Here is a 13,613-nt window from a genome sequence, read left to right as displayed (position 1 = left end):
TTTTCTTTAGGACATGTATTCTTCATTTTATGTTGATTTGTCTTCAACAGCTACTATAACGATAATATGAATTTCTACTGTTATCGTTGTCTTCCGGTTTTTATAAACGTAAATCCCAATGGAAATTTACGAAACTTATATAAACCTAACATTAGAAAGGAAGGCTCACGCAGGCGCTTGCTACCCAATTTGGGTTATTTTTTACTTTAACATATTATCATTCTTGGTTGTAACTTGAGTCACATCTAACAGTGCTATAAGTAAGTGACTTACTATCCTCTTTAAGTCATATCATTTCGTCTGTTCGTTTCTAATTTCTATTATTTTTCTCAATTCTTTTTATACTTACGTTTTCTTCTACCTTTTATCATCTTGACACTTCATTACAATGTTTACGGAAAATATGTGAACTTGGGAAACATTAAGAAATTGCTCACGTGGCCGCTACCCATTCTGGGTTTTCTTCTATTGAAATATATGGAATCTTGGTTCTATCTCAAATCAGGTCCATAAGATTTCTTCTGTAATTGAACAATGTATTAACATGTATATTAATTTACGTAAGTTTGTGGGCTGGATTTAATAGAAAGATTAATCGCTCGCTATTACTTCTCGCACATATCTACTTTATGGAAATACTTTTTTGCCAATGTAAAACATTTGGCTGGCAATGGCTGGGTGCTGACTATAGTACACCCTTTTCTACGTCAGTGTGTATCAGTGACATTTCTTTTGTCTTATTAATTATAACCGGAACATCTGTAGAACGTAATACATGAGTAAAATTTCCTATTACTTCATCAATTACCTGATCATGTCAATATAAGATATCTTGTATGTGGAAGGTGTAATTTCAATATATTTGTATTGACAAATAGAATACAAATGAACGTGAGAACACCTGGAAATATGTTGCTGTTCGATCTGTAGTCAATTTTGGCTTTTCTCTCACACGTTTTTAGCAAATGGACGAAACATTTGTTGCTTACTTTCTCTACCAAGACCTCTGATAGAACAAAGTGGTGAAATATTTTTATCCTCTGCGTTTACACTCATTCCTGCCTTCAATAAAACGTTATTAAAATTTGTAAAATAAGCTTTTTAGATATCACATTACATAAACGAAAGAGTATAACAACTATTTTGCAGCAAATTTCTATGACTCGACACTACCTAATATATGTATATATAATTAAGTTATTTAATATCTTATTAACAACTTATTTCCAACGCCTCCTGAAGTTCTTGTAGTCCACTCTGGGAAATCAAATCACTATGCAAATAGAATGTCACAGTCCTGGGGAGGATAAAGTGACAAATTTTATGAATTTGGAATCGACTTGGTTTAGTAAGTACTGTAAGACTCCTATTATTCGAACTGAGCTGCTTGACAAAATAGTGTATTCTGTAAATATTTTCATTCGTAAGAATTCTGGATTTCGTTGTTCTTTTCCATCTTTAATTGTAGAGTTTGTCTATTACTTTCACGTCTTGAAGAGAAAATAGTATGACTAACTCAGAGTATTATTTCTGCATAGAAAGCGGAAGGTTTGTGATTTTCCTTTTTGACAGATGGCAGTTGGTGATGGTTGGGCAGCTGAAAACAAGCATTTTGGAAACAGAATGACTTGTCGGTCGTTGATGAACTGCTGTGGTTAATGTTTCCTAAACATTGAAAAATTGATGAATCTAGAACCACATGACAAGGTGTAGGGGGAGACGCATCACTCAAAAATGCTGTATGGTATAGACTATCAAAGTTTTGGTGCAACAAGATAGGGCGCATATTCTCAACAATTTACAGTTCACTTAACAGTGGTCGATGTACAACTATGTCTCAACATACAGTTTGTTGAACACTGTTAGATATTGACGTTCATAGGCGATGTAGAAAACGTGTATCAATGTTAATTGCATAGCATTGTTGATTAGTTGTGTAATGGGCAGGTACACACTGTCGTTACACCGCCGAGCATTATCACAATGATATTTGGTCTGTTGTGGTTCATCCTACTACGAAGAATCGCTACACAACGTTCATCGATTCTAAGGAAGAGTCAGAGACAATTGTCTTACAGCTCAACAGCTGAACAAAACTTCCCAGTGGTTCGAAAATAAGCCTGTGATTACTCCCTTATGATTCGGGTAAACGTCCAACGTTCGTCATTTTCTTTGTAATCCGTGCGCTGGTACTATGACTAATTCTATCTCTCAGGAGTTCATTGCTGGATATTGTATGGTAATCATTGTTTATGTTTCCAGCTGGCAGTGGCATGTCTCACAACATCAACTCTCCTTGTGAAGGCTAAACTTCTTCAATGTTCACGGAAGTTGTTCAAGCATGAGAATGAAAAATTCAGGTGATTGCTTCCCAATCTGGGTTCTTATTCACTCTAACATATGGAATCCTCGTTCTAACCTTACGCACATCTAAGAGCACTTTCATCTTTAACTTAACTACTGTTCGCCTTTATCCTTGTCTTCCGGACTGTTATCTCTTATTTTCTATCGTGTGATCATCTTCGAACCTTAACAAACGTTGTCTTCCGGTTTCTGTCAACATAAAACTCCTCACAATGCTTACGAAACTTATTTAAACGAGAGAAAAGAAAATAAGTTTGCTTAGATGATTCCTTCACAATCTGTTGTTCTTTTCTTTAGGGCATGTAATCTTCATTTTGTATTGATTTGTCGTCAACAGCTTCTATAATGATAATATGAATTTCTACTGTTATCGTCGTCTTCCGGTTTTTATAAACATAAAACCCAATGGAAATTTACGAAACTTATATAAACCTAACATTAGAAAGGAAAGCTGACGCAGGCGCTTGCTGCCCAATTTGGGTTATTTTTCACTTTAACATATTATCATTCTTGGTTGTAACTTGAGTCACATCTAACAGTGCTATGAGTAAGTGAATTACTATCCTCTGTAAGTCATATCATTTCGTCTGTTCGTTTCTAATTTCTATTATTTTTCACAATTCTTTTTATACTTACGTTGCCTTCTACCTTTTATCATCTTGACACTTCATTACAATGTTCACGGAAAATATGTGAACGTGAGAAACAAAAAGAAATTGCTCACGTGGCCGCTACCCATTCTGGGTTTTCTTCTATTGAAATATATGGAATCTTGGTTCTATCTCAAATCAGGTCCATAAGATTTCTTCTGTAAATGAACAATGTATTAACATGTATATTAATTTACGTAAGTTTGTGGGCTGGATTTAGTAGAAAGATTAATCGCTCGCTATTACTTCTCGCACATATCTACTTCATGGAACTACTTTTTTGCCAATGTAAAATATTTGGCTATCAATGGCTGGGTGCTGACTATAGTACGCCCTTTTCTACGTCAGTGTGTATCAGTGCCATTTCTTTTGTCGTATTAAGAATAACCGGAACGTCTGTAGAACGTAATACATGAGTAAAACTTCCTATTACTTCATCAATTACCTGATCATGTCGATATAAGATATATTGTATGTGGGAGGTGTAATTTCAATATATTTGTATTGACAAATAGATTACAATTAAACGTGAGAACACCTTGAAATACGTCGCTGTTTCATCTGTAGCCAATTTTGGCTTTCTTGTCACACGTTTTTAGCTAATGGACGAAACATTTGTTGCTTACTTTCTCTACCAAGACCTCTGACAGAACAAAGTGGTGAAATATTTTTATCCTCTGCGTTTACACTCATTCTTGCCTTGAATAAGAAGTTATTAAAATTTGTAAAATAAGCTTTGTACATATCACATTAAACAAATGAAAGAGTATAACAACTATTTTGGAGCAAATTTCTATCACTCGACACTACCTAATATATATATATATATATATATATATATATATATATATATATATATATATATATATATATATATATATATATATATATATATAATTAAGTTATTTAATATCTTATTAACAACTTACCTCCAACGCTTCCTGAAGTTCTTGTAGTCCACTCTGGGAAATCAAATCACTATGCAAATAGAATGTCACAGTCCTGTGGAGGATAAAGTGACAAATTTTAAGAATTTGGAATCGACTTGGTTTAGTAAGTACTGTAAGACTCCTATTATTCGAACTGAGCTGCTTGAAAAATAGTGTATTCTGTAAATATTTTCATTCGTAAGAATACTGGATTTCGTTGTTTTTTCCATCTTTAATTGTAGAGTTTGTCTATTACTTTCACGTCTTGAAGAGAAAATAGTATGACTATCTCAGAGTGTTGTGTCTGCATAGAAAGCGGAAGGTTTGTGATTTTCCTTTTTGACACATGGTAGTTGGTGATGGTCGGGCAGCTGGAAACAAGCATCTTGGAAACAGAACGACTTGTCGGTCGTTGATGAACTGCTGTGGTTAATGTTTCCTTAACATTGAAAAATTGATGAATCTGGAACCACATGACAAGGTGTAGGGGGAGACGCATGACTTAAAAATGCTGTATGGTATAGACTATCAAAGTTCTGTTGCAACAAGATATGGCGCATATTCTCAACAATTTACAGTTCACTTAACAGTGGTCGATGTAAGACTATGTCTCAACATACAGTTTGTTGAACAGTGTTAGATATTGACGTTCATAGGCGATGTAGAGCACGTGTATCAATGTTAATTGCATAGCATTGTTGATTACTTGTGAAATGGGCAGGTACCCACAGTCTTTACACCGCCGAGCATTATCACAATGATATTTGGTCTGTTGTGGTTCATCCTACTACGATGAATCGCAATACAACCTTCGTCGATTCTAAGGAAGAGTCAGAGACTATTGTCTTACAGCTAAACAGCTGAACAAAACTTCCCAGTGGATCGAGAATAGGCCTGTGATTACTCCCTTATGATTCAGGGAAACGTCCAACGTTCGTCATTTTCTTATTAGTGCCTGTGCTGGTACTATGACGAAAGCTATCTATCAGGAGTTCATTGCTGGATATTGCATGGTAATCATTGTTTATGTTCCAGCTGGAAGTGGCATGTCTCACAACGAGAACTCTCCTTGTGAAGGCTAAACTTCTTCAATGTTCACGGAAGTTGTTCAAGCATGAGAATGAAAAATTCAGGTGATTGCTTCCCAATCTGGTTTCCTATTCGCTCTAACATATGGAATCCTCGTTCTAACCTTACGCCATCCAACAGCACTTTCAACTTTAACTGAACTACTGTTCGCTTTTATCCTTGTCTTCCGGTCCCTTGTCTCTTATTTTCTATCGTGTGATCCTCTTTGAACCTTATCAAACGTTGTCTTCCGGTTTCTGTCAACATAAAACCGCTCACAATGCTTACGAAACTTATTTAAACGAGAGAAAAAAAAATAAGTTGACTGAGATGATTCCTTCACAATCTGTTGTTTTCTCTTTAGGACATGTATTCTTCATTTTATGTTGATTTGTCTTCAACAGCTACTATAACGATAATATGAATTTCTTCTGTTAACGTCGTCTTCCGGTTTTTATAAACGTAAATCCCAATGGAAATTTACGAAACTTATATAAACCTAACATTAGAAAGGAAGGCTCACGCAGGCGCTTGCTACCCAATTTGGGTTATTTTTTACTTTAACATATTATCATTCTTGGTTGTAACTTGAGTCACATCTAACAGTGCTATAAGTAAGTGAATTACTATCCTCTTTAAATCATATCATTTCGTCTGTTCGTTTCTAATTTCTATTATTTTTCCCAATTCTTTTTATACTTACGTTGTCTTCTACCTTTTATCAACTTCATTACAATGTTCACGGAAACTATGTGAACGTGAGAAACATAAAGAAATTGCTCACGTGGCCGCTACCCATTCTGGGTTTTCTTCAATTGAAATATATGGAATCTTGGTTATATCTCAAATCAGGTCCATAAGATTTCTTCTGTAATTGAACAATGTATTAACATGCATATTAATTTACGTAAGTTTGTGGGCTGGATTTAGTTGAAAGATTAATCGCTCGCTATTACTTCTCCCACCTATCTACTTTATGGAAATACTTTTTTGGCAATGTAAAATATTTGGCTGGCAAAGGCTTGGTGCTGACTATAGTATGCTCTTTTCTACGTCAGTGTGTATCAGTGCCATTTCTTTTGTCTTATCAAGAATAACCGGAACATCTGTAGAACGTAATACATGAGTAAAACTTCCTATTACTTCATCAGTTACCTGATACTGTCGATATAAGTTATCTTGCATGTGGAAGGTGTAATTTCAATATATTTGTATTGACAAATAGAATACAAATAAACGAGAGAACACCTGGAAATATGTTGCTGTTTCATCTGTAGCCAATTTTGGCTTTTTTCTCACACGTTTTTAGCTAATGGACGAAGCATTTGTTGCTTAATTTCTCTACCAAGACTTCTGACAGAACAAAGTGGTGAAATATTTTTATCCTCTGCGTTTACACTCATTCTTGCCTTGAATAAGACGTTATTCAAATTTGTAAAATAAGCTTTGTAGATATCATATTACACAAATGAAAGAGTATAACAACTATTTTGCAGCAAATTTCTATCACTCGACACTACCTAATATATATTTATATATATATATGTATATATATATATATATATATATATATATATATATATATATATATATAATTAAGTTATTTAATATCTTATTAACAACTTACCTCCAACGCTTCCTGAAGTTCTTGTAGTCCACTCTGGGAAATCAAATCACTATGCAAATAGAAGGTCACAGTCCTGGGGAGGATAAAGTGACAAATTTTAAGAATTTGGAATTGACTTGGTTTAGTAAGTACTGTAAGACTCCTATTATTCGAACTGAGCTGCTTGACAAAATACTGTATTCTGTAAATATTTTCGTTCGTAAGAATTCTGGATTTCGTTGTTCTTTTCCATCTTTAATTGTAGAGTTTGTCTATTACTTTCACGTCTTGAAGAGAAAATAGTATGACTAACTCAGAGTATTGTTTCTGCATAGAAAGCGGAAGGTTTGTGATTTTCCTTTTTGACAGATGGCAGTTGGTGATGGTCGGGCAGCTGAAAACAAGCATCTTGGAAACAGAATGAGTTATTGGTCGTTGATGAACTGCTGTGGTTAATGTTTCCTAAACATTGAAAAATTGATGAATCTAGAACCACCTGACAAGGTGTAGGGGGAGACGCATCATTTAAAAATTCTGTATGGTATAGACTATCAAAGTTTTGGTGCAACAAGATAGGGCCATTATTCTCAACAATTTACAGTTCACTTAACAGTGGTCGATGTACGACTATGTCTCAACATACAGTTTGTTGAACAGTGTTAGATATTGACGTTCATAGTCGATGTAGAGCACGTGTATCAATGTTAATTGCATAGTATTGTTGATTACTTGTGAAATGGGAAGGTACTCACTGTCATTACACCGCCGAGCATTATCACAATGATATTTTGTCTGTTGTGGTTTATCCTACTACGATGAATCGCAATACAACCTTCGTCGATTCTAAGGAAGAGTCAGAGACAATTGTCTTACAGCTCAACAGCTGAACAAAACTTTCCAGTGGCTCGAAAATAAGCCTGTGATTACTCCCTTATGATTCGGGTAAACGTCCAACGTTCGTCATTTTCTTACTAGTGCGTGTGCTGGTACTATGACGAATTTTATCTCTCAAGAGTTCATTGCTGGATATTGTATGGTAATCATTGTTTATGTTTCCAGCTGGCAGTGGCATGCCTCACAACGACAACTCTCCTTGTGAAGGCTAAACTTCTTCAATGTTCACGGAAGTTGTTCAAGCATGAGAATGAAAAATTCAGGTGATTGCTTCCCAATCTGGTTTCTTATTCACTCTAACATATGGAATCCTCGTTCTAACCTTACGCCATCCAACAGCACTTTCATCTTTAACTGAACTACTGTTCGCCTTTATCCTTGTCTTCCAGTCTCTTGTCCCTTATTTTCTATCGTGTGATCCTCTTTGAACCTTATCAAACGTTGTCTTCCGGTTTCTGTCAACATAAAACCGCTCACAATGCTTACGAAACTTATTTAAACGAGAGAAAAAAAATAAGTTGGCTGAGATGATTCCTTCACAATCTGTTGTTTTTTCTTTAGGACATGTATTCTTCATTTTATGTTGATTTGTCTTCAACAGCTACTATAACGATAATATGAATTTCTTCTGTTAACGTCGTCTTCCGGTTTTTATAAATGTAAATCCCAATGGAAATTTACGAAACTTTTATATACCTAACATTAGAAAGGAAGGCTCACGCAGGCGCTTGCTACCCAATTTGGGTTATTTTTTACTTTAACATATTATCATTCTTGGTTGTAACTTGAGTCACATCTAACAGTGCTATAAGTAAGTGAATTACTATCCTCTTTAAGTCATATCATTTCGTCTGTTCGTTTCTAATTTCTATTATGTTTCTCAATTCTTTTTATACTTACGTTTTCTTCTACCTTTTATCATCATGACACTTCATTACAATGTTCACGGAAAATATGTGAACTTGAGAAACAAAGAAATTGCTCACGTGGCCGCTACCCATTCTGGGTTTTCTTCTATTGAAATATATGGAATCTTGGTTCTATCTCAAATCAGGTCCATAAGATTTCTTCTGTAATTGAACAATGTATTAACATGTATATTAATTTACGTAAGTTTGTGGGCTGGATTTAATAGAAAGATTAATCGCTCGCTATTACTTCTCGCACATATCTACTTTATGGAAATACTTTTTTGCCAATGTAAAACATTTGGCTGGCAATGGCTGGGTGCTGACTATAGTACACCCTTTTCTACGTCAGTGTGTATCAGTGACATTTCTTTTGTCTTATTAATTATAACCGGAACATCTGTAGAACGTAATACATGAGTAAAATTTCCTGTTACTTCATCAATTACCTGATCATGTCAATATAAGATATCTTGTATGTGGAAGGTGTAATTTCAATATATTTGTATTGACAAATAGATTACAAATGAACGTGAGAACACCTGGAAATATGTTGCTGTTCGATCTGTAGTCAATTTTGGCTTTTCTCTCACACGTTTGTAGCAAATGGACGAAACATTTGTTGCTTACTTTCTCTACCAAGACCTCTGATAGAACAAAGTGGTGAAATATTTTTATCCTCTGCGTTTACACTCATTCCTGCCTTCAATAAAACGTTATTAAAATTTGTAAAATAAGCTTTTTAGATATCACATTACATAAACGAAAGAGTATAACAACTATTTTGCAGCAAATTTCTATGACTCGACACTACCTAATATATGTATATATAATTAAGTTATTTAATATCTTATTAACAACTTATTTCCAACGCCTCCTGAAGTTCTTGTAGTCCACTCTGGGAAATCAAATCACTATGCAAATAGAATGTCACAGTCCTGGGGAGGATAAAGTGACAAATTTTAAGAATTTGGAATCGACTTGGTTTAGTAAGTACTGTAAGACTCCTATTATTCGAACTGAGCTGCTTGACAAAATAGTGTATTCTGTAAATATTTTCATTCGTAAGAATTCTGGATTTCGTTGTTCTTTTCCATCTTTAATTGTAGAGTTTGTCTATTACTTTCACGTCTTGAAGAGAAAATAGTATGACTATCTCAGAGTATTGCTTCTGCATAGAAAGCGGAAGGTTTGTGATTTTCCTTTTTGACAGATGGCAGTTGGTGATGGTTGGGCAGCTGAAAACAAGCATTTTGGAAACAGAATGACTTGTCGGTCGTTGATGAACTGCTGTGGTTAATGTTTCCTAAACATTGAAAAATTGATGAATCTAGAACCACATGACAAGGTGTAGGGGGAGACGCATCACTCAAAAATGCTGTATGGTATAGACTATCAAAGTTTTGGTGCAACAAGATATGGCGCATATTCTCAACAATTTACAGTTCACTTAACAATGGTCGATGTACAACTATGTCTCAACATACAGTTTGTTGAACACTGTTAGATATTGACGTTCATAGGCGATGTAGAAAACGTGTATCAATGTTAATTGCATAGCATTGTTGATTAGTTGTGTAATGGGCAGGTACACACTGTCGTTACACCGCCGAGCATTATCACAATGATATTTGGTCTGTTGTGGTTCATCCTACTACGAAGAATCGCAACACAACGTTCATCGATTCTAAGGAAGAGTCAGAGACAATTGTCTTACAGCTCAACAGCTGAACAAAACTTCCCAGTGGCTCGAAAATAAGCCTGTGATTACTCCCTTATGATTCGGGTAAACGGCCAACGTTCGTCATTTTCTTATTAATCCGTGCGCTGGTACTATGACTAATTCTATCTCTCAGGAGTTCATTGCTGGATATTGTATGGTAATCATTGTTTATGTTTCCAGCTGGCAGTGGCATGTCTCACAACATCAACTCTCCTTGTGAAGGCTAAACTTCTTCAATGTTCACGGAAGTTGTTCAAGCATGAGAATGAAAAATTCAGGTGATTGCTTCCCAATCTGGGTTCTTATTCACTCTAACATATGGAATCCTCGTTCTAACCTTACGCACATCTAACAGCACTTTCATCTTTAACTTAACTACTGTTCGCCTTTATCCTTGTCTTCCGGTCTGTTATCTCTTATTTTCTATCGTGTGATCATCTTCGAACCTTAACAAACGTTGTCTTCCGGTTTCTGTCAACATAAAACTCCTCACAATGCTTACGAAACTTATTTAAACGAGAGAAAAGAAAATAAGTTTGCTTAGATGATTCCTTCACAATCTGTTGTTTTTTCTTTAGGACATGTATTCTTCATTTTATGTTGATTTGTCTTCAACAGCTACTATAACGATAATATGAATTTCTTCTGTTAACGTCGTCTTCCGGTTTTTATAAACGTAAATCCCAATGGAAATTTACGAAACTTTTATATACCTAACATTAGAAAGGAAGGCTCACGCAGGCGCTTGCTACCCAATTTGGGTTATTTTTTACTTTAACATATTATCATTCTTGGTTGTAACTTGAGTCACATCTAACAGTGCTATAAGTAAGTGACTTACTATCCTCTTTAAGTCATATCATTTCGTCTGTTCGTTTCTAATTTCTATTATGTTTCTCAATTCTTTTTATACTTACGTTTTCTTCTACCTTTTATCATCATGACACTTCATTACAATGTTCACGGAAAATATGTGAACTTGAGAAACAAAGAAATTGCTCACGTGGCCGCTACCCATTCTGGGTTTTCTTCTATTGAAATATATGGAATCTTGGTTCTATCTCAAATCAGGTCCATAAGATTTCTTCTGTAATTGAACAATGTATTAACATGTATATTAATTTACGTAAGTTTGTGGGCTGGATTTAATAGAAAGATTAATCGCTCGCTATTACTTCTCGCACATATCTACTTTATGGAAATACTTTTTTGCCAATGTAAAACATTTGGCTGGCAATGGCTGGGTGCTGACTATAGTACACCCTTTTCTACGTCAGTGTGTATCAGTGACATTTCTTTTGTCTTATTAATTATAACCGGAACATCTGTAGAACGTAATACATGAGTAAAATTTCCTGTTACTTCATCAATTACCTGATCATGTCAATATAAGATATCTTGTATGTGGAAGGTGTAATTTCAATATATTTGTATTGACAAATAGATTACAAATGAACGTGAGAACACCTGGAAATATGTTGCTGTTCGATCTGTAGTCAATTTTGGCTTTTCTCTCACACGTTTGTAGCAAATGGACGAAACATTTGTTGCTTACTTTCTCTACCAAGACCTCTGATAGAACAAAGTGGTGAAATATTTTTATCCTCTGCGTTTACACTCATTCCTGCCTTCAATAAAACGTTATTAAAATTTGTAAAATAAGCTTTTTAGATATCACATTACATAAACGAAAGAGTATAACAACTATTTTGCAGCAAATTTCTATGACTCGACACTACCTAATATATGTATATATAATTAAGTTATTTAATATCTTATTAACAACTTATTTCCAACGCCTCCTGAAGTTCTTGTAGTCCACTCTGGGAAATCAAATCACTATGCAAATAGAATGTCACAGTCCTGGGGAGGATAAAGTGACAAATTTTAAGAATTTGGAATCGACTTGGTTTAGTAAGTACTGTAAGACTCCTATTATTCGAACTGAGCTGCTTGACAAAATAGTGTATTCTGTAAATATTTTCATTCGTAAGAATTCTGGATTTCGTTGTTCTTTTCCATCTTTAATTGTAGAGTTTGTCTATTACTTTCACGTCTTGAAGAGAAAATAGTATGACTATCTCAGAGTATTGCTTCTGCATAGAAAGCGGAAGGTTTGTGATTTTCCTTTTTGACAGATGGCAGTTGGTGATGGTTGGGCAGCTGAAAACAAGCATTTTGGAAACAGAATGACTTGTCGGTCGTTGATGAACTGCTGTGGTTAATGTTTCCTAAACATTGAAAAATTGATGAATCTAGAACCACATGACAAGGTGTAGGGGGAGACGCATCACTCAAAAATGCTGTATGGTATAGACTATCAAAGTTTTGGTGCAACAAGATATGGCGCATATTCTCAACAATTTACAGTTCACTTAACAATGGTCGATGTACAACTATGTCTCAACATACAGTTTGTTGAACACTGTTAGATATTGACGTTCATAGGCGATGTAGAAAACGTGTATCAATGTTAATTGCATAGCATTGTTGATTAGTTGTGTAATGGGCAGGTACACACTGTCGTTACACCGCCGAGCATTATCACAATGATATTTGGTCTGTTGTGGTTCATCCTTCTACGAAGAATCGCAACACAACGTTCATCGATTCTAAGGAAGAGTCAGAGACAATTGTCTTACAGCTCAACAGCTGAACAAAACTTCCCAGTGGCTCGAAAATAAGCCTGTGATTACTCCCTTATGATTCGGGTAAACGTCCAACGTTCGTCATTTTCTTATTAATCCGTGCGCTGGTACTATGACTAATTCTATCTCTCAGGAGTTCATTGCTGGATATTGTATGGTAATCATTGTTTATGTTTCCAGCTGGCAGTGGCATGTCTCACAACATCAACTCTCCTTGTGAAGGCTAAACTTCTTCAATGTTCACGGAAGTTGTTCAAGCATGAGAATGAAAAATTCAGGTGATTGCTTCCCAATCTGGGTTCTTATTCACTCTAACATATGGAATCCTCGTTCTAACCTTACGCACATCTAACAGCACTTTCATCTTTAACTTAACTACTGTTCGCCTTTATCCTTGTCTTCCGGTCTGTTATCTCTTATTTTCTATCGTGTGATCATCTTCGAACCTTAACAAACGTTGTCTTCCGGTTTCTGTCAACATAAAACTCCTCACAATGCTTACGAAACTTATTTAAACGAGAGAAAAGAAAATAAGTTTGCTTAGATGATTCCTTCACAATCTGTTGTTCTTTTCTTTAGGGCATGTAATCTTCATTTTGTATTGATTTGTCGTCAACAGCTTCTATAATGATAATATGAATTTCTACTGTTATCGTCGTCTTCCGGTTTTTATAAACATAAAACCCAATGGAAATTTACGAAACTTATATAAACCTAACATTAGAAAGGAAAGCTGACGCAGGCGCTTGCTGCCCAATTTGGGTTATTTTTCACTTTAACATATTATCATTCTTGGCTGTAACTTGAGTCACATCTAACAGTG

This window comes from Thermobia domestica, chromosome 6 (assembly GCF_964235325.1).
Source record: "Thermobia domestica chromosome 6, izTheDome1.hap1.1, whole genome shotgun sequence".
In the NCBI taxonomy this organism is placed as follows: domain Eukaryota; kingdom Metazoa; phylum Arthropoda; class Insecta; order Zygentoma; family Lepismatidae; genus Thermobia; species Thermobia domestica.
This window is presented reverse-complemented; position numbering follows the sequence as displayed.